Raw genomic sequence first — 21,538 nt, forward strand, 5'->3', positions numbered from 1 at the left:
TTTTTGTGAGTTTCTTTTATTAAACATGTGAAACCTAAATGACGCTGCACGTTGGTCTGAGTATATTTCCAGTTAGTACGACGATCGTGACAACTGGCAAATGTGCAACCACTGGAGAATAACTGGATGAGCTCTGTTCGAGACTATTCTTCCAACGTGACATTAAAAACTGTAATATATTATGTTTCACAAAGTCGTGGCTGAACCAGGACATACAGTATATACAGTTGATAATATACAGTTGGCTGGGTTTTACATGTATCGGCAAGAGAGAACATCAACCTCCGGTAAGACAAGGGGTGGTGGCCTGTGTCTAATTAAATCTGTTTTTACCTCAATTCTACCAATTTGTCATGTGCAACCAGAGGAAAAAAAAACTTGAGACCAACTCTCCCCCACCCTCCATTTGGCTAATCTGACCATAATTATATCCTCCTGATTCCTGTTTGCAAGCAAAAACTCAAACCAGTGACTTGCTCAATACGGAAGTGGTCAGGTGACGTGGTTGCTAAGCTACAGGACTGTTTTGCTAGAACAGACTGGAATATGTTCCGGGATTCATTTGATGACATTGAGGAGTATGCCACATCAGTCACCGACTTAATCAATAAGTGCATAGACGACATCGTCCCCACAGTGACCGTACATACATATTCCAACCAGAAGCCATGGTACAGCCAACATCCACATTGACCTAAAGGCTAGATTGAATCCTACTACATGGGCTCTGAAGCTTGTCAGATGTGGCAGGGCTTGCAAACTATTAAGGATTATAAAGGGAAACTCAGCCGCATGAGAGCACCAGCTTTTCAGGACGACTGTGTCCTCCTTGGGCGATGTGAGTAAGACCTTTAACCACGTCAGCATTCACAGGGCCAGATGTATTACTAAGATGCGTACACAGAGCATGTGATGACAGTGTATTTACCAACATATTCAACCTTACCCTGACTGAGTAATACCTGCATGTTTCAAGCAGACCACCATAGTCAGTGTGCCCAAGAACGCCAAGGTTATCTGCTTAAATTACTACCACCCGCAGCACTCATGTATGTAGCCATGAGGTGCTTTGACAGGCTGGTCATGGCTCACATCAAAATCATCATCCCAGAAACCATAGACCTTGTCACGTTCGTTGAATGGAGGAGACCAACGCGCAGCGTAATTTGAATACATCTTATTTAATGAAACGAAGAACACTTAAACAAACTTACAAAACAACAAAATGAACGTGCCGCTATATATGATACGTGCAGACACAGGCAACTAATACATAGACAATAACCCACGAAATACCCAAGGAATATGGCTGCCTAAATATGGTTCCCAATCAGAGACAACGATTAACAGCTGCCTCTAATTGAGAACCAATCTAGAAAACCATAGACATACAAAACCCCTAGACAGGAGCAAAAACACATACATCACCCATGTCACACCCTGACCTAACCAAAATAATAAAGAAAACAAAGAATACTAAGGTCAGGGCGTGACAGTACCCCTCCTCCCAAAGGTGTGGACTCCCGGCCACAAACCTAAGCCTATATGAGAGGGTCTGGGTGGGCATAACTCTGAGGTGGCGGTTCTGGCTTGGGACGTGGACCCCGCTCCACTTCTGACTCATCACACTTACTTAATATCTCTGGAGCGGGAACCCTCACCGCCGACCACGGACTAGAGGACGCCACTGGACTGATGGCCGAGTCTGGAGTGAGTGGCGCCTCTAGATTGGAGGGAGACTCTGGCCGATCCGGACTGGAGGGAGACTCTGGCCGATCCGGACTGGAGGGAGACTCTGGCCGATCCGGAATGGAGGGAGACTCTGGCCGATCCGGACTGCGACCTGTCGTGGTAGGTTCCGGACTGCGACCCGTCGTGGTAGGTTCCTGACTGCGACCCGTCGTAGGAGGTTCCGGACTGCGACCCGTCGTAGGAGGTTCCAGGTCTGCGGCCCGTCGTAGGAGGTTCCGGTCTGCGGCCCGTCGTAGGAGGTTCCGGTCTGCGGACCGTCGTTGGAGGTTCCGGTCTGCGTACCGTCGCCGGACGCTCTGGACTGGGTACTGTCGCCGGACGCTCTGGACTGGGTACTGTCGCCGGACGCTCTGGACTGGGTACTGTCGCCGGACGCTCTGGACTGGGTACTGTCGCCGGACGCTCTGGACTGGGTACTGTCGCCGGACGCTCTGGACTTGGTACTGTCGCCGGACGCTCTGGACTGGGTACTGTCGCCGGACGCTCTGGACTGGGTACTGCAAATGCAGGGGGCTGGCACAGGACACACAGGGCTGTGCAGACTCACAGTACGCAGACAGGCACAGGATATCCTGGTCCATGGAGGTGTACTGGAGACCAGGAGCGCTGAGCCAGCACCCTCCTTCCTGGCTGGATGCCCATTCTAGCCCGGCAAATGCGAGGAGCTCTAATAGAGCGCATCGGGCTAAAAATGCATACTGGAGACACCGTACGTTCCACCACATAACACGGTGCCAGACCAGTAACACGCTCCCCACGGTAAGCACGAGGAGTTGGCTCAGGTCTCCTACCTGACTTAGCCAATCTCCTTGTGTTCTCCCCCGCAAAACAATTATTCGGGCTGCCTCTCGGGCTTCCGTGCTAGCCGTGTACCCTTATAACGTCGCCGTTCCTCCATTCTCCTCTATCCCTCCTCGCACTGTTCCATAGAATCCCAAGCGGGCTCTGGTACTCTCCCTGGATCGATCGACCACCTCTCTATCTCCTCCCAGGTTGTTACCCACTCATCCTTCTCCCGGGTCCATTCTTCCACAAAACACTGTTCCTCCCTTTCACGCTGCTTGGTCCTTGTTTGGTGGGTTATTCTGTCACGTTCGTTGAATGGAGGAGACCAAGGCACAGCATAATTTGAATACATCTTCTCATTTAATGAAACGAAGAACACTTAAACAAACTTACAAAACAACAAAACGAACGTGAAGCTATATATGATACGTGCAGACACAGGCAACTAACACATAGACAATAACCCACGAAATACCCAAGGAATATGGCTGCCTAAATATGGTTCCCAATCAGAGACAACGATAAACAGCTGCCTCTAATTGAGAACCCATCTAGGCAACCGTAGACATACATAACACCTAGACTAGTGAACACCCATAGACATACAAAACCCCTAGACAGGAACAAAAACACATACATCATCCATATCACACCCCGACCTAACCAAAATAACAAAGAAAACAAAGAATACTAAGTTTAGGGCGTGACAGACCTACTACAATTCACATACCGCCCCAATAGATCCACAGATCATGCAATGGCTATTGTACTCCACACTGCTCTTTCCCACTTGGACAAAAAGAACACCTACATGATAATGCTGTTCGTTGACTACCACTCAGTGTTCAAAACCATAGTGTCCTCAAAGCTCATCGCTAAACTGGGACTAAACACTTCCCTCTGAAACTCGAGCCTGGACTTCCTGACGGACCCCCCCCAGGTGGTAAGGGTAGGCAACAACACATCTGCCATGCTTATCCTCAACACACGGCCCCTCAGGGGTGCATGCTTAGTCCACTCCTGTACTCCAGGTTCACCCATGACTGCATGGCCATGCACGACTGCAACACCATCATTAACACACGTGTGCAAGACAAAGGAGCTGATCATGGACTACAGGCCGAGCACCCATTCCATTCGACGGGGCTGTAGTGGAGAGGATCGAGACTGTCCACATAATTAACAAACTATCATGGTCCAAACACACCAAGACTGCTGTGAAAAGAGCACAACAATGCCTATTTCCCTTCAGGAGAATGAAAAGATTTGGCATGGTTACTCAGATCCTCAAAACGTTCTACAGCTGCATCATCGAGAGTATCCTGACTTGGTCCATTTGGCATGACAACTGCTCGGCATCCAACCGCAAGGCGCTACAGAGGGTAGTGCGTATGGCCCAGTACATCACTGAGGCCAAGCTTCCTGCCATCCAAGATCTCTGTACGAGGCGGTGTCAGAGGAAGGCTCTAAAAATTGTCAGACTCCAGTCGCCCAAGTCATAGACTGTTCTCTCTACTACAGCATGGAAAGCGGCACCTGAGGGCCAAGTCTAGGTCCAGAAGGCTCCTTAACAGCTTCTACCCTCAAGCCATACTGTAAAACTGCTAAACAGTTAATCAAATGGCTACTCAAACTATTTGCATTGACCCCATTTATTACGCTGTTGCTACTTGCTATTTACTGTCTATGCATAGTCACTTTACCCCTACTGTACATATTACCTCAATTACCTTGCCTAATCTATACTGGTACCCCCTGAATATAGCCTCGTTACTTTTTAAAATATTTTATAAAAAAATTAAAATAAAATACTTTTTTTTTAAACTCTGCATTGTTGGTTAAGAGCTTGTAAATAAGCATTTCACGGTAAGGTTTACACCCGTTGTATTCGGCACATTCAACAAATATAATTAGATTTTCTCATCAGATTCCTGTTTCCAGCTCTCCTGTATGATCGCTGTAATTGGTCCGATCTATGGCAACTCTTAAAGACTGACCAATCGAATCAGCATAAAAGAGCTAACTAGGCAGGGTAGCCTAGTGGTTAGAGTGTTGGACTAGTAAACGGAAGGTTGAAAGTTCAAGATCAAGGTCTGTCATTCTGCTCCTGAACTGGCAGTTAACCAACTGTTCCTAGGCCATCATTGAAAATAAGAATTGGTTCTTAGAATTGGTTCTTAACTGACAGTTAAATAAATAAAAAAATATGTGTGCATTCCCAATGGCATCCTATTGCCTGTATTGTATAGTGTACCATAGGGCTTTGGTCAAAAGTTCATTATATAGGGATTAGGATGCCGTTTGGTATGCAGCCTCTGTGATTGAAAAGAAATCCTCAAATTTACATTTTTCCTTTGAGTTAGTTGCTTCTCTCTATTCTCAATGAGAAGGAAATGGATTGGAGACTGAGAGAAAAAGTGAATTAAGCCTCATAATTGGCAGGCATGGTGTTTGTTAGCATTGATTCGTCCTGATTTGCAAATGGCACCCTCATCCCGACAAAGTGCACTACTTTTGACCAGAGCTCTCTGAGCACTCGTCCAAAGTAGTGCACTATATAGTGAACAGGGTTCCATTTGGAACTCACACTGTTTCCACTCAATCAGTGAGCCTGCCTTCTCCTTCTTCTAACAACAGTATTTGCATGCCTTTTATAATACCAGCTGCTAGTCATTTAGCTACATGCTGCATGGCAGGCTGAATTTGCATGGAGACTATTTGCCTCGTCTGCTGACTGTTGGTGTTGGTGACTGATCCCACTGCAAGCCTCACACAGCCTGACACCTAAACGTGGGAATCATTCTTGATCATTCAATATGGGATCTGTAAATTGGTTCTAGTGCAGCCGTATGGGAGAGAGACACTTCAATGTGACTGTTTGCTTTGCGACCCTTCCCCGGTCTCCATATTAAGACTAAGCATACCGCATCCTTGGTGTTGAGGGGCTGCAGAGTAGCCTAGCAGATGCTGGTCCATCCATCTGACACCTGTTCACCAGGTAGGGTGGCCAGACGCGGGACGCTGACACAGGTCAAGGCCAGGTCACAGAGACTCAGTGGGGGGATGCTCTTTAATCGCCAACTATTGTAGAATATGATTTGAGAAACATGGTGGTGCTATAGCTTACTCTATCTACAATGTACAAGATTATGTTTAATCATGAACTTACTAGCAGCCACAAATATTATAAAAAGGTAACTATCAACATTAGGATATGCATAGGAACTCATACTCTTGTGTAAGCCTTATTAAAGATACAATGTGTCAGTGTTCAACCTTAAAATGTGTTGACAATACAACATAACAGATTAACTGGACTTTTGCTGGTGATTAACTGGACTTTTACTTTTGCGGGTGGCCAACAATAACTATCTGTCAGCTACGCCCCTACTAAGATGTGCCTCTTGTTTTCTAATCTGACCTGGTGGATCATAGCTCAGTAACCCAGGATCAACAACGCAATTTAAAGAAAACAAGGGGTTGTTTGTGACCCTGCTGGCTGGGTATAAATAACGCAACGTGTATTCTGTCCAATATTTATGCAAATTGGCTTGTTTTTAACCCAGCATTTTTAAGAGTGTGTTAGTTTACGACTGCAGCGCTCCATTTCAAGGGCAGGACTTTGAATAATTCATCACTATGCAAATGTTTTTTATTTTTTATCTGTCTAAGGGGGAAATTACTGTGACCTTCTATGCAAAACGAGAGAGTGAGGGAAGTGAACAAGTAGGGAAGGATAGGGGAGAGAAGGAGAGAAAGAGAATTGAGAGAAAAGGCTTTACATAAAAGTCGGAAAATCTCAGCCTTTGAAAAAATGACCATATGTTTCGATGTGATATGGAATCAAGGCCCTTTGCTGTATTCATGAAACTATTCACAATCAATGCAAGCACAATCCATAAAAGATTAAACTAAGTTTGACCTGTGAGCTTGGACTTCTGGGCTGCCCAGTGTGTCTGAGCCGAGAGGAGATGGCCATTTAGACTCTTTGAAGTCGCGTCGGCTACCGATGGGACCTGGATCAGACCTTGCCCCCAGTTGCATTAACCCCCTGAGCCCCAGCTAGGCTACGCCAACACTGAGTCAGGACAACTAAGCCTGAGCCTGCATCCCTGCCTGCCTTGATAGCTGGCTAGCTCCATGCTTAATCTCCCCACTGTACAGCCATGGGCTCAGCTCCATTATTCACACACACATTATTCAAACTTCAGGATTTGTTCGCACTGCATTTTATTATGTTCCTGTACTTGGGATAAATTGACGTTGGAGGGTGTTCATGTTAAGGTCTATGCTGGGGTACTCAAAGTCCATTTACTAAGAGGATTGGCAAGGCTGTGAAAAGCAGAGAATTGTTGACAGGAAAGGGGGTGAATTTAGATTTAGCCTCTGGCCACCCTAACAGGCATCTCCACTGGCAGCCCTTTTCTATGATGATCAATTAAGGTCATTTTAGGGCCCGGGTGAAAAGTAGTGTACTAAATCGGGAATAGGGTGTCATTTGGGATATAGATTATAATGACATTACACTGCCTATCGGAAACTACCTGTCTGTGAGTCACCAAGGGGAGTATTTTCAATAAAGCCTTATCCTATCAGTACATGGGATAAAATGAGACTAATACTGCATAACTCTACATGGAGAAAATGTCAAAACAAAAATCTGATTCTAAATACACTATATCCAAATCTCTGGTGATTAAAATAATTCCAGATTTGTATAAATCTTTGGTGATTAAAATAGAATGACATTCAGAATCCAAGGCAGCAGTCCTATAACTCTATTTCAACTGCAGATGAGAAGTCAGCAAGGTCAAATCCATGGTTTAATCATATAAAGAATTGCACTGTACTATACAATGTGCGCATTATAATTTATTAATAGAACTTGAAAATATTGAGCTTTATTCAAATTCTTCAGTATTAAAAACTTCTTAGGGATCCCTTCACCCCCATTCCCGCTCGGATCCCATTAACGGGATTAATTTGACAACATCCTGTGAAATTGCAGTGCGCCAAATTCAAAAAGCAGAAATACTCATTAAAATAATTCATTAAACATACACGTGTTATACACCAAAACACAGCTTAACTTCTTGCTAATCCAGCCACAGTGTCAGATTTCAAAAAGGCTCTACGGCGAAAGCAGACCATGTGATTATCTGAGGACAGCACCCCGCATAAAAACACATGAAAATCAGATTTCAACCAGGCAGGTGCTACACAAAAATCTGAAATAACGATATAATTCATGCCTTAACTTTGAAGATCTTCTTCTGTTGGCACTCCAAAATATCCCATAAACATCACAAATGGTCCTTTTGTTCAATAAATTCCTTCATAATATCCCCAAAATGTCAATTTGTTTGGGGCGTTTGATTCAGAAATACACCGGTTCCAACTCGCCCAACATGCCTACAAAGTATCTAATAAGTTACCTGTAAACTTGGTCCAAACATTTCAAACAACTTTCCTAATCCAACTTTAGGTATCCTAAAACGTAAATAATCAATAAAATTTAAGACGGAATATACTGTGTTCAATAGCGGATAAAATCAACGTGGAGCGAGTTCCAGGTCGCTGGATGGATTGTGCTCGGGGTTTCGCCTGCCAAATCAGTTATGTTATACTCACAGACATTATTCAAACAGTTTTAGAAACTTCAGAGTCTTTTCTATCCAAATCTACTAATAATATGCATATCCTAGCTTCTGGGCCTGAGTAGCAGGCAGTAAAGAGGTTTTAAAGAGATTGAACGGTACTTTGGCATCTAGTACGTATTTTTTAAACCTCCTGCTTTGAGCTGGATGTGTCAATGTGTAGTTCATACATGCATAATCTACACGCAGAAATACTGTTTTACCTAAACCTATACCTAAATTAGCCACAAAATAAAAAAATTGAAAGTTACTGTTTTTTGGAACCTGTGCAGAGCCATTTCCCCCACATTTGTGCATTTTGAGGTCGGTTTGGCTTCGTTAAGATTATGAAAAAAGTCTGTAATTTTTTTAACATTCGTGTGTAATAAAATAAAACTATTATTAGAGATTTTGCATTGCAATTCCAAAGCTCCAAAACACACAAAATATTCCATTGTCTCTGTCAGGTCCACATTGTAAAATAGGAAATTACTATGAAATAAGAAAAATATTTCAGTTGTGTATATTATTTTGATGACTTTATAATTTTTAATTCCTTAAAGTCATCACCTCATCTCTGCTCGGGCAGTAGCAGTCAGCCATCCAGATAACCATCTAACATTATCTCTGTTCTCCCCATACTGTACTGTCTTTAGTCATCCGATTCAGCTAGGCTAGACTGCCTAAGTAGGCCTATTCTGCAGAGCTGTCTGACAATAATTTGACTTTATTGTAGATAAGGCATACTTCCATGAACTGTCTCTATCTCTCATCATTGGGTTGTGTACATTCCTCTCTCATGCAGTGCTGTCACACCCTGGTCAAAGTATTTTGTGTTTATCTTTATTTATTTGGTCAGGCCAGGGTGTGGCATGGGTTTGTGTATGTGGTGTGTATTTATGGGGATTGTAGCTAGTGGGGTGTTCTAGCTAAGTCTATGGCTGTCTGAAGTGGTTCTCAATCAGAGGCAGGTGTTTATCGTTGTCTCTGATTGGGAACCATATTTAGGCAGCCATATTCTTTGAGTTTGTCGTGGGTGATTGTCCTTAGTGTCCTGATGTCATTGTTCTGTGTTAGGATACACAAGTATAGGCTGTTTCGGTTTTCATTAAGTTTATTGTTTTGGTAGTGTTTGTGTTTAGTGTGTTACTTCATTAAACATGGATTGCAATAGACACGCCGCATTTTGGTCCGACTCTCCTTCTCATCAAGAAAACCGTTACAGAATCACCCACCACAAAGGTACCAAGCAGCGTGTCAACAGGCAAGAACAGCCCAAAGTGGAGTACAGTATGGACTATACTTCTTGGGAGGAGATAGACAGGTGGGCGGTCGACCCAGGGAGCGTGCCGGAGCCCGCCTGGGATTCGATGGAGCAGTGCGCGGAAGGATATAGGAGAATGGAGTTTGCGAAGCAAGCAAGGCGGCGCGGACGGAGGCCCCATAGTCAGCCCCAAAAATTTCTTGGGGGGGGGCTCAGGGAGAGTGTGGCAGAGTCAGGAGCCAGACCTGAGCCAACTCTCCCTGTTTATCGTGAGGAGCCAAGGAGGAGACCAGAACCAGAGCCGGTGTTGGAGGTGAGCGAAACAGAGACTGTGAAGGAGTTAATGGGGAAATTGGAGGAGAGAGAAATGAGGGAGTTGCTGTGTTGGTGTTTTAAACATGGAATTCGCCCGACGGAGCGTGTCAGGGATTTGATGGCACCTGGGTCAGCGCTCCATACTCGTCCTGAGGTGCGTGTTAGTCGGCTGGTGAAGATGGTGCCAGTTTCACGTACCAGGCCTCCTGTGCACCTCCCTAGCCTTGCACGTCCTGTGCCAGCACCGCTCTCAAGATCTCCAGTACGCCTTCACGGTCTAACCCATCCTGTGCCACCTCCACACCCCAGCCCTCCGGTAGCAGCTCCCCACACCAGGCTTCCTGTGCGTGTCCTCGGCCCAGTACCACCAGTGCCAGCACCACGCATCAGGCCTACAGTGCGCCTCGCCTGTCCAGCGCTGTCGGAGCCCTCCTCCTCTCCAGCGCTGTCGGAGTCTCCCGCCTGTTTAGCGCTGTTAGAGCCTTCCTTCTCTACAGCGCTGCCGGAGTCTCCCGCCTGTTCAGAACTGCCAGTTAGCATAGAGCTGCCAGTTAGCATAGAGCTGCCAGTTAGCATAGAGCTGCCAGTTAGCATAGAGCTGCCAGTTAGCATAGAGCTGCCAGTCTGCAAGGAGCTGCCAGTCTGCAAGGAGCTGCCAGTCTGCAAGGAGCTGCCAGTCTGCATAGAGCTGCCAGTCTGCATAGAGCTGCCAGTCTGCAAGGAGCTGCCAGTCTGCAAGGAGCCGCCAGAGCTGCCTGTCTGCAGGATGCCGCCAAAGCTGCCTGTCTGCAAGGAGCCGCCAGAGCTGCCAGTCTGCAAGGAGCCGCCAGAGCTGCCAGTTAGCATGGAGCAGCCAGGGCCGCCAGTCAGCATGGAGCAGCCAGGGCCGCCAGTCAGCATGGAGCAGCCAGGGCCGCCAGTCAGCATGGAGCAGCCAGGGCCGCCAGTCAGCATGGAGCAGCCAGGGCCGCCAGTCAGCATGGAGCAGCCAGGGCCGCCAGTCAGCATGGAGCAGCCAGGGCCGCCAGTCAGCATGGAGCAGCCAGTCAGCATGGAGCAGCCAGAGCAGCCAATCAGCATGGAGCAGCCAGAGCTGCCAGTCAGCATGGAGCAGCCAGTCAGCATGGAGCAGCCAGAGCTGCCAGTCAGCATGGAGCAGCCAGTCAGCATGGAGCAGCCAGAGCTGCCAGTCAGCATGGAGCAGCCAGTCAGCATGGAGCAGCCAGAGCTGCCAGTCAGCATGGAGCAGCCAGTCAGCATGGAGCAGCCAGAGCTGCCAGTCATCATGGAGCAGCCAGTCAGCATGGAGCAGCCAGAGCTGCCAGTCGACCAGACTCTCCCAGATCTGCCAGTCGACCAGACTCTCCCAGATCTGCCAGTCGACCAGACTCTCCCAGATCTGCCAGTCGACCAGACTCTTCCAGATCTGCCAGTCGACCAGACTCTTCCAGATCTGCCAGTCGACCAGACTCTTCCAGATCTGCCAGTCGACCAGACTCTTCCAGATCTGCCAGTCGACCAGACTCTTCCAGATCTGCCAGTCGACCAGACTCTTCCAGATCTGCCAGTCGACCAGACTCTTCCAGATCTGCCAGTCGACCAGACTCTTCCAGATCTGCCAGTCGACCAGACTCTTCCAGATCTGCCAGTCGACCAGACTCTTCCAGATCTGCCAGTCGACCAGACTCTTCCAGATCTGCCAGTCGACCAGGATCTGCCAGTCAGCCAGGATCTGCCGAAACCATCAGCCAGCCAGGATCTGGTAGATTCATCAACCTGCCTGAGCTTCCTCTCACTCCTGAGCTTCCTCTCACTCCTGAGCTTCCTCTCACTCCTGAGCTTCCCCTCAGTCCCGAGCTGCCTCAGTCCCGAGCTGCCCCTCAGTCCCGATCTGCTCCTCAGTCCAGTGGGGTTCTGGGTGAGGACTACTAGGCCATGGTCGGCGGCGAGGGTGGACTATCCAGGGACGCGAGGAGAAGGGACTAAGACATTGATTGAGTGGGGTCCACGTCCCGCGCCGGAGCCGCCACCATGGACAGACGCCCACCCGGACCCTCCCTATTGTTTTGAGGTGCGTTCGGGAGTCCGCACCTTAGGGGGGGGGTTCTGTCACACCCTGGTCAAAGTATTTTGTGTTTATCTTTATTTATTTGGTCAGGCCAGGGTGTGGCATGGGTTTGTGTATGTGGTGTGTATTTATGGGGATTGTAGCTAGTGGGGTGTTCTAGCTAAGTCTATGGCTGTCTGAAGTGGTTCTCAATCAGAGGCAGGTGTTTATCGTTGTCTCTGATTGGGAACCATATTTAGGCAGCCATATTCTTTGAGTTTGTCGTAGGTGATTGTCCTTAGTGTCCTGATGTCATTGTTCTGTGTTAGGATACACAAGTATAGGCTGTTTCGGTTTTCATTAAGTTTATTGTTTTGGTAGTGTTTGTGTTTAGTGTGTTACTTCATTAAACATGGATTGCAATAGACACGCCGCATTTTGGTCCGACTCTCCTTCTCATCAAGAAAACCGTTACAAGTGCTGTCTGCGATCTGTGTGTATCTAACCTAACATAGCAGGCGTTAAAGTGTATCCATCTCTGTCCGAGACGGAAAAGAACAGGTGCAATGGATTATGATCATTGTTGTTAATTGCCACGTTTCTGTAGGTTTTATATTTCCATAATGAAAAGTACAACTCCCTTCATCCCAGTGTCCCATATAGGTCTCCTCTTCATTTCCCTTGTGAAATATTTTATTTCTCTCTAGAGAAACGGCGCTTTTGGGCTCACAAAAACAACAGAACTAAATGGAATTCAAGTAATTGAACCAACCTCGGTCAATTACTTGTTTAATATCTGAACAACTGACATTCTGGTGAATTGCCCAGCACTATAGAGCGAGGACTTGGTGCACCTATCCGCACGTGGCAGACAGTACACAATTTCTGGGGACCACTTTCATTCGTGAGCGCAACATTCAAAACTACTGGCTAAAACTATACAAAAGTTTCACAGTGCATCTGTCACAGTGTGAATTCAACCGAAATTTACTCAAGCCTTTGAATTATGGAAACTATGACAGTTCAACAGCAGTTGGGTCTTACTCTTGAGTGCAGGACTGAGCCATCATGTACATTAACAGAAGGGTATATTTGCAATGTAGATACAGGGCTTTCAGTTTAGTTCTGGCACTGTCGGACCACCACCTGGCGTAGCAGACCCCTGAAGGGCACACTTAATGAAATCACACGCTGTAATGTGAAACCCACATACTCACTGACAGGTATTCATTTGGCCCCAGGAGATGTGTGAATGTGTGTGTATTTGGGGTGGAGGGATGCAGATTCTAAGCCTTTGTCTCGTAAAGTTAGCCCCTGACCATCCCCTTCGCCTTCTAACACCAGTTTGCATAGAAGTGTTTGCATCCCAAATAGCATCTTATAAAGTGCACCTCTGGTCAAAAGTAGTGCACTATACACTGAGTGTACAAAACATTAGGAACTCTTTCCATGACATAGAGTGACCAGGTGAAAGCTATGATCCTTTATTGATATCACCTGTTAAATCCACTTCAATCAGTGTAGATGGGGAGAAGACAGGTTAAAGAAAGATTTTTAAGCCTTGAGACAAGTGAGACATGGATTGTGTATGTGTGCCATTCAGAGGGTGAATTGTGTCGTGACATGACTACCATTAATGGGATGACTGTTATTTTATCAAATCAATTAACTATGTTTAGTTTTTACGTGATTCAATTAATCACATAACAATTAACTCATGAGTTGCGCAGTGGTTTAAGGCACTGCATCTCAGTGCTTGAGGCGTCACTAAAGACACCCTGGTTCGAATCCAAGCTGTATCACAACCGGCCATGATTGGGAGTCCCATAGGGCGGTGCACAATTGGCCCAGTGTCTTTCAGGGTTGACCGGTGTAGGCCGTCATTGTAAATGACTTGCCTAGTTAAAGGAAGGTAACATTTAAAAAAAATGCAATCTTGGGGCACCACAGGAAAAGGTATTTAACGAGTTACTATTTCCCAACTTAAACTCTAAAGATATAAATATATCTTACATTAATAACAGTCAATTTATTTTTTATATCTACATCATATCAGTCTCATTCTGAACGTTGTTGACTTCAAATCTGCACGAACCCTAGTCTAAATGATGATTCAGCGATACACAAACTGGCTTAATTACTTATTTACTAACTAACTAAATCATCACACAGAATTACGTAAACACACACAATATAGGTTGAATTGATTACTAACATAATGCAATGAAAAGTCCCTAGTGGACTAACCCGATATGATGGCTGGATACACAATGAAAGGGGTGGGGAAAGAAAGAGCGGGAGAAGGAGAGATAAGGGAATTTAACTATTGTACATACAGTTGAATAATAGCACCCTAACAACCACTCATTAGGATTTACAAATGCAACAAATATTTACGCTTAGATGTCTTTGTCTGTCGTCTCTCTGAAACCCCTCGATCCGACTGTGACGAATATTTTGACAGAAAGTCTAAGTCTCTGGTTTTCCACCAGAGGTTATATTAGGGAAAGGGGATTACCTAGTCAGTTGTACAACTGAATGCCTTAGACTGAAATGTGTCTTCCACATTTAACCCAAACCCTCTGAATCAATGTCCTTAGTAGTTGTAGTAGTAGGCTTTATTTGTTCTAGAAGTGTTTGTTAAACTGGATACATCAGGCATTTGATAGGGAAATGTTCTTCTTTTCTCGTCACGTTACATGCAAATCAAATCAAAATGTATTTGTCACATACACATGGTTAGCAGATGTTAATGCGAGTGTAGCGAAATGCTTGTGCTTCTAGTTCAACAATGCAGTAATAACCAACAAGTAATCTAGCTAACAATTCCAAAACTACTACCTTATAGACACAAGTGTAAGGGGATAAAGAATATGTACATAAAGATATATGAATGAGTGATGGTACAGAGCGGCATAGGCAAGATACAGTAGATGGTATTGAGTGCAGTATATACATATGAGATGAGTACGTAAACAAAGTGGCATAGTTAAAGTGGCTAGTGATACATGTATTACATAAAGATGCAGTAGATGATATAGAGTACAGTATATACGTATACATATGAGATGAATAATGTAGGATATGTAAACATTATATTAGGTAGCATTGTTTAAAGTGGCTAGTGATATATTTTACATCATTTACCATCAATTCCCATTATTAAAGTGGCTGGAGTTGAGTCAGTGTGTTGGCAGCAGCCACTCAATGTTAGGGGTGGCTGTTTAACAGTCTGATGGCCTTGAGATAGAAGCTGTTTTTCAGTCTCTCGGTCCCAGCTTTGATGCACCTGTACTGACCTCGCCTTCTGGATGATAGCGGGGTGAACAGGCAGTGGCTCGGGTGGTTGTTGTCCTTGATAATCTTTATGGCCTTCCTGTGACATCGGGTGGTGTAGGTGTCCTGGAGGGCAGGTAGTTTGCCCCCGGTGATGCGTTGTGCAGACCGAGTGCTTTTGGTGACAAGCCGAATTTCTTCAGCCTCCTGAGGTTGAAGAGGCGCTGCTGCGCCTTCTTCACGATGCTGTCTGTGTGGGTGGACCAATTCAGTTTGTCTGTGATGTGTACGCCGAGGAACTTAAAACTTACTACCCTCTCCACTACTGTTCCATCGATGTGGATAGGGGGGTGTTCCCTCTGCTGTTTCCTGAAGTCCACAATCATCTCCTTAGTTTTGTTGACATTGAGTGTGAGGTTGTTTTCCTGACACCACACTCCGAGGGCCCTCACCTCCTCCCTGTAGGCCGTCTCGTCGTTGTTGGTAATCAAGTCTACCACTGTTGTGTCGTCCGCAAACTTGATGATTGAGTTGGAGGCGTGCGTGGCTACGCAGTCGTGGGTGAACAGGGAGTACAGGGGAGGGCTCAGAACGCACCCTTGTGGGGCCCCAGTGTTGAGGATCAGCGGGGTGGAGATGTTGTTGCCTACCCTCACCACCTGGGGGCGGCCCGTCAGGAAGTCCAGTACCCAGTTGCACAGGGCGGGGTCGAGACCCAGGGTCTCGAGCTTGATGACGAGCTTGGAGGGCACTATGGTGTTAAATGCCGAGCTGTAGTCGATGAAGAGCATTCTCACATAGGTATTCCTCTTGTCCAGATGGGTTAGGGCAGTGTGCAGTGTGGTTGAGATTGCATTGTCTGTGGACCTATTTGGGCGGTAAGCAAATTGGAGTGGGTCTAGGGTGTCAGGTAGGGTGGAGGTGATATGGTCCTTGACTAGTCTCTCAAAGCACTTCATGATGACGGAAGTGAGTGCTACGGGGCGGTAGTCGTTTAGCTCAGTTACCTTAGCTTTCTTGGGAACAGGAACAATGGTGGCCCTCTTGAAGCATGTGGGAACAACAGACTGGGATAGGGATTGATTGAATATGTCCGTAAACACACCGGCCAGCTGGTCTGCGCATGCTCTGAGGGCGCGGCTGGGGATGCCGTCTGGGCCTGCAGCCTTGCGAGGGTTGACACGTTTAAATGTTTTCCTCACGTCGGCTGCAGTGAAGGAGAGTCTGTATGTTTTAGTTGCGGACCGTGTCAGTGGCACTGTATTGTCCACAAAGCGGGCAAAAAAGTTATTTAGTCTGCCTGGGAGCAAGACATCCTGGTCCGTGACGGGGCTGGTTTTCTTTTTGTAATCCGTGATTGACTGTAGACCCTGCCACATACCTCTTGTGTCTGAGCCGTTTAATTGAGATTCTACTTTGTCTCTATACTGACGCTTAGCTTGTTCGATTGCCTTGCGGAGGGAATAGTTACACTGTTTGTATTCGGTCATGTTTCCGGTCACCTTGCACTGATTAAAAGCAGTGGTTCGCGCTTTCAGTTTCACGCAAATGCTGCCATCAATCCACGGTTTCTGGTTTGGGAATGTTTTAATTGTTGCTATGGGAACGACATCTTCAACGCACGTTCTAATGAACTCGCTCACCGAATCAGCGTATTCGTCAATGTTGTTGTCTGACGCAATACGAAACATATCCACGTGATGGAAGCAGTCTTGGAGTGTGGAATCAGATTGGTCAGACCAGCGTTGAACAGACCTCAGCGCGGGAGCTTCTTGTTTTAGTTTCTGTCTGTAGGCAAGGATCAACAAAATGGAGTCGTGGTCAGCTTTTCCGAAAGGAGAGCGGGGCAGGGCCTTATATGCGTCGCGGAAGTTAGAATAGCAATGATCCAAGGTTTTTTCAGCCCTGGTTTCGCAATCGATATGCTGATACAATTTAGGGAGTCTTGTTTTCAGATTAGCCTTGTTAAAATCCCCAGCTACAATGAATGCAGCCTCCGGATATATGGATTCCAGTTTGCAAAGAGTCAAATAAAGTTCGTTCAGAGCCATCTATGTGTCTGCTTGGGGGGAATATATACTGCTGTGATTATAATCGAAGAGAATTCCCTTGGTAGATAATGCGGTCGACATTTGATTGTGAGGAATTCTAAATCAGGTGAACAGAAGGACTTGAGTTCCTGTTTGTTGTTGTGGCCACACCACGTCACGTTAACCATGAAGCATAAGCCCCTGCCCCTCTTCTTACCAGAAAGATGTTTGTTTCTGTCGGCACAATGCGTGGAGAAACCAGCTGGCTGCACCGACTCCGATAGCGTCTCTCCAGTGAGCCATGTTTCCGTGAAGCAAAGAACGTTACAGTCTCTGATGTCCCTCTGGAATGCTACCCTTGCTCGGATTTCATCAACCTTGTTGTCAAGAGACTGGACATTGGCGAGAAGAATGCTAGGGAGTGGTGCACGATGTGCCCGTCTCCGGAGTCTGACCAGAAGACCGCTTCGTTTCCCCCTTTTACAAAGTCGTTTTTTTGGGTCGCCGGCTGGGATCCATTCCATTGTCCTGGGTGAAAGGCAGAACACAGGATCCGCTTCGCGAAAGTCATATTCTTGGTCGTACTGATGGTGAGTTGACGCTGCTCTTATGTTCAGTAGTTCTTCTCGACTGTATGTAATGAAACCTAAGATGACCTGGGGTACCAATGTAAGAAATAACACGTAAAAAACAAAAAACTGCATAGTTTCCAAGGAACGCGAAGCGAGGCGGCCATCTCTGTTGGTGCCGGAAGTAGTGGCTTCAGCCAGTGCATGTCTATATCTAGTCTTCTTCTCTGTTGAGTTTCAGAGGGTCTTACCATTTCGTAACATTCAACTCGGTCACGCTGCACGGTCAAGTAGTTTTAAACCATTTTACATGCCAGTAGCAACCCGGCAATGTACTGGTCTTGTAGTTTTTAAACCATTTTGTAAAGTGTGGACCAAATCCTCACGTTCTCATGTTTTGGTCTAATGTAAATTTCGTTAGCAGTCCTTTTATGCCCTCACCTTGGAGGGCAGTTCCATCATGTTGCCACAATGTCTGTGCTCACATGGGTGTGGCTACTGACTTGGCAAAAGTCTATATGAAAAACAATTATCTCATTTAGAAGGCTAAAATAATGTTTAATCTTCTCACAAATAGTTTCATATTTAACCATATAAGTTCCACAACATTTAGATGAAAATATGAAAAACTGGGACGTATACATTTGTAGAGTTAATGTTATTTCATTATACCGTCCTTAATGATATCACAAAACAACAACTGATTTGACATGATTATTGTTTGGATCCCCACCAACAATTTCCCACATTTTTTATGTTCAAATATTGTTTCAATGCTCAATCTTTTGATGTTAAAATACTGCAAAGTCTCTCTCTGTTGTAACACATTCTCCAAACTGCAAAGGGCCAGAGAAAGAAAGTTTATGACCGGTCATTAAAGTAATCAAACCGGCCCCTCTCTTTGATCCTCACCCAGGAGGGAAAGTCATGACAATTGGCAAGACAAAAGATTGAAGTGCCTTTGAACAGAGTATGGTAGTAGGTGCCAGGCGTACCGGTTTGTGTCAAGAATTACAACTCTGCTGGGTTTTTCACACTCAACAGTTTCCTGTGTGTATCAAGAATGGTCCACCAACCAAAGGACATCCTGCCAACTTGACACAACTTTAGGAAGCATTGGAGTCAACATGGGCCAACAGCTCTTTGGAAAGCTTTCAACACATTGTAAAGTCCATGCGCTGACCAATTGAGGCTGCTCTGAAGGCAAAAGGGGGTGCAACTAAATATTAGGAATGTGTTCCCAATGTTTTGCACACTCAGTGTAAGCTCCCCGCCCACTCAGCCTGTCTTTTCAAATTTTCTGGTAGTTAGCTATGATAGAGAAAAAGTACATTATAAAGTGACTATTCAGGACCTTTAAACATCTTAAGTGGAACCACCATTTCACTAAAGTGTGCAATAAGAGATTGGAATAGTTTACAAAAATGTATGTTATTTATATTTGAGAAGCATAAGATTGATTAATCAATGCAAAAACATATATATTGAAATCAACCTTAACTAGAGCATGCTGGGAAATATGATAATGACGGCCGTGGTGTTGGTTCAACTCTGGTTATTAAAACTAACACTAGAGTTATTCTATGCCACTGAGTGTTAATTTAACTTTTGAATCAACACTAGAAATTTTACTCTGAAAAATCAACACCAATTAACACTGGTCAATTTGCTGTATGCTATGAAAGGGACACGTCTACAGGTTTCCATACATTTTCAAAACCTTTTAGAATTCTGAAGAACTATATATGCCATGTCAAGAACCCTACACTTAACTCAAAGGTTCTTTATTGGGCAAGAGTTCTACAATGAACCTTTACAGCTGAGGAAGAACCATTTAGGAACCATTTTTGTAGTGTAGGGGATAGAGACTGAGACTAAGAGCAGTTCCTCAAAGAGACCCCAGGACCCCACATGTGACAATATTTCAAGGAGCAGAAATAGGCTTAAAATGAAATGCTTGCTCTTATCTTCTCCGTTTATGGGGGGAAGACGGATTCGGTGTTTCTTCACAGCTTCCCAAAGGACTACGTTTGAGATGAGAACTGAGACAGTGCAGCTTTGAATTTTCGCAGAAACAAACTCTTCTTAGCCGAACACATAACAGTATTGAATGTCTTTTCAATCAATCATTTCTGGTTTGAGAGTCTCTTATTAACTGAGCACTTTGCCTTACAACAAGCTTATTTAATTATTTTTGTTTTTGGTTCAATTTCAACATCGTTTTTCTCTATCCTGTTCTGTTTTTAGTAAAGATCTGCAGTTGCATGGAGGACAACAGGTGTGGATTTAAGGACCGGTGAAGTCATGACGTTGAAGAGGAGACAATAAAGTGGGTGAGTTCATTTATACTTGCTTTATAACTGTGTTGCAATCCCCAGGGCTACATTTTTGCAGGCGAGAGAAAAGATGCACATTCTCATTTGAAGGCTGGGCTGCAGTACTGATACCTTATAGCATACTGTCTTTCTATGAACAACTTACATATTCTGTACACACACGTTTTGACTGGGTCACACCGATTCTATTAACACCGTTGGTATGTTAGCCATGATCTGGTCTGTCCAGGCTGCGTCCGACTGTCATCATTATTCACACCAACACACGGGTTTATTTTTTTCATTCAACTCTGACCTTTTCTGACTGAACACTGCATGTGATGGCCACAACCTTGCCATAACCCCCAGTTAGAGTCAATTAGTCAAGACACGCATGGACAGAAACTCACTGGAGTGTGGGAGTCTGTCAGGCAGAGATGGAGGGAGAGATGGAGGGAGAGAGAATGAGAGGGGGAGAAGAATAAAGGATCGGAGTCAGACAGGGAGTGGGAGGCAGAGATGGAGAGAGGGATAAAAGAGAGGGAGAGAGACTGGGGGAAAGAGTGAGATTGGGGCTGAATCATCCATGTGCTCTTTGTGTCTGTCGTCTCAGCAGCTCTCCAGTAGCCATGACCTTTTTCTACACGGTTCAGAACATTTAATGATATTTGGTGGCACAACAGATGTTGGACCCAAGATTATAAGAGTTTAAACTCCAAAGAAAGATGGAAAAGTGTTTGTTCGGAGATAAAAAAAAGTGCTGAACTTGTTTACTCTCTGCAAGCCATATTCAAACCAACGCTCGCTATGCTCTGAGAGATTGAGAATAGATTAAAAAAAGTCACATTTAAGTGCTCAATTCTATGTGTTGTAGACTGTCACATATGCCAAACTTGCCAACTGCTCTCATGAAAAAAAAAAGTTGTATGCTTTTCTGGATTTATCCTCGATCGATTCTTAATCAAGTGCATCATTTTGTATGTGTACACTATTGCAGGGAGATGTTCAGAATTGCTTGTTTTAGTGAAATATGTGTTTTTTGCATGGAACATTGATTAGTTGATTAATTGTACGCTACACAAAGATAGATAACATCCCGTTTTCTAAATGAATCCAATCTATTAGTAATTGGATGTATTGTACCAACTGCTTGTTCCAGTCTAGAGGATTGAGGTAGTCTCGGTATTCCGTCTTCCCTACCCTGGCTGAATGCAGCTTGTGGCTGATTAAGAATTCCACTTGTTGGCTATCCTTACTCCATCTGGATTCCGAAAGAAAGAAATGACTTGGCCTGTAAACCAGGAGATACTTAACACCACTATGTTAGGATATAACTATGCCCTCAAAGAAAGGCCATATTATATGCAATGCATTGTCATAAAAATTAGATTTTGAAGGCTAATGAGGCTAGTGTAACTGCTCATAGAGGGTTCTAGGAAGAACCCTCCAAAGATAAATGGGTTCTCGCTAGAACCCATCGTAGATGGTTCTATGAAGAACCTTTAGATGATAAAAAGGTTATTTGAAGGACCCTACATATAGGGTTCT

At 45.1% G+C, this 21,538-nt stretch overlaps 1 protein-coding gene across 1 annotated transcript in view; it reads left to right on the top strand.

The window, feature by feature from the left end:
• LOC110535601 (disks large-associated protein 1) overlaps positions 1 to 21,538 on the top strand; it is a 239,260-nt gene that overhangs the window by 69,391 nt on the left and 148,331 nt on the right. Inside the window, exon 2 of the mRNA XM_036935331.2 lies at positions 19,923 to 20,008. The gene's annotated coding sequence lies outside the window, so the exon portion shown is untranslated. The remainder of the gene's footprint in view (positions 1 to 19,922; positions 20,009 to 21,538) is intronic.

The sequence above is a fragment of the Oncorhynchus mykiss genome, chromosome 11, assembly GCF_057628025.1.
Source record: "Oncorhynchus mykiss isolate SJ-2025 chromosome 11, ASM5762802v1, whole genome shotgun sequence".
NCBI classification, from domain to species: Eukaryota; Metazoa; Chordata; class Actinopteri; order Salmoniformes; family Salmonidae; genus Oncorhynchus; species Oncorhynchus mykiss.